The following is an 870-nucleotide window of genomic DNA, read 5'->3' on the forward strand; positions in this document are numbered from 1 at the left end:
GAACCCGCCGGGCGAGACGGCCGAGCGGCCGCCGGGCTCCCGTACCGCAGGGGAGAGCCGAGCCAGGGCCTCGAGCCGGGAGACGCGGGGCATCGACAGCTTCAGGAGTAGCGACCGGGAAGGCGGGCCAAGATGGAGGACTGGTCGCTCCTTTTGCCTCCCAAGGGTTTTGCATGAGCGTTTCGGCACGACCGTCGCCGTCCCGCCGGGCTACGGGAAGCAAGGACGCGGGAGAGGAGAAAGTGGAACAGCGAGAGCCCCTTCTGAAGCTGGGGTTAGCGAGCGGGAGCGGTTGAAGTTTCTGCAATATTTAAGAGCGCTCGCGTATTAAGAGTGAAAACAGGCAGCTGAGGAACGTGCTTCCCCCTCCCCGAAGCAGAAAATCTTCCTGTTTTTCCAGTTTGCTTCCTCGAAGAGCAAAAAGGGCCTAAACCAGCAGCAGCAGAAGGGAAAAGCCCACGACAGGTTTGCAAGAAACCTGCGAAAATCCCGAGGGAGCCCCCTCGCTCCCGGCCGAGCCCAGGGGGACCCAGCAAGGGGTGGGGGGCCGGGAAGCCGGGGAAAGTAAACGAGGCTCCAGGGAAATTAAGGCAAAGTGGAAGTCCTGGCAGAGCGAGGTAGTAATTTCCTTTCTGAATGAGTAACTGTTCAGAATTTAACCAGGCGAACACGATTAAACGAAACGAATATAAATTCTGGGTGCGGTAGTAAGCAATGAGGTGAAGAAAATGAACAGCGCCTAATTAACAGGAAAATAGGATCCGCCGTTAACGCGCCGGAATCTAACGGAAAATGAAGGCTCAACTTCCCCTTTCAAAATTTTCCTTCCAGAGGGGGAAAACGCCCCCCGTTTCACAGCCGGCGCCTCCG

The sequence above is a fragment of the Pygoscelis adeliae genome, unplaced genomic scaffold, assembly GCF_000699105.1.
Source record: "Pygoscelis adeliae isolate BGI_AS28 unplaced genomic scaffold, ASM69910v1 Scaffold275, whole genome shotgun sequence".
NCBI classification, from domain to species: domain Eukaryota; kingdom Metazoa; phylum Chordata; class Aves; order Sphenisciformes; family Spheniscidae; genus Pygoscelis; species Pygoscelis adeliae.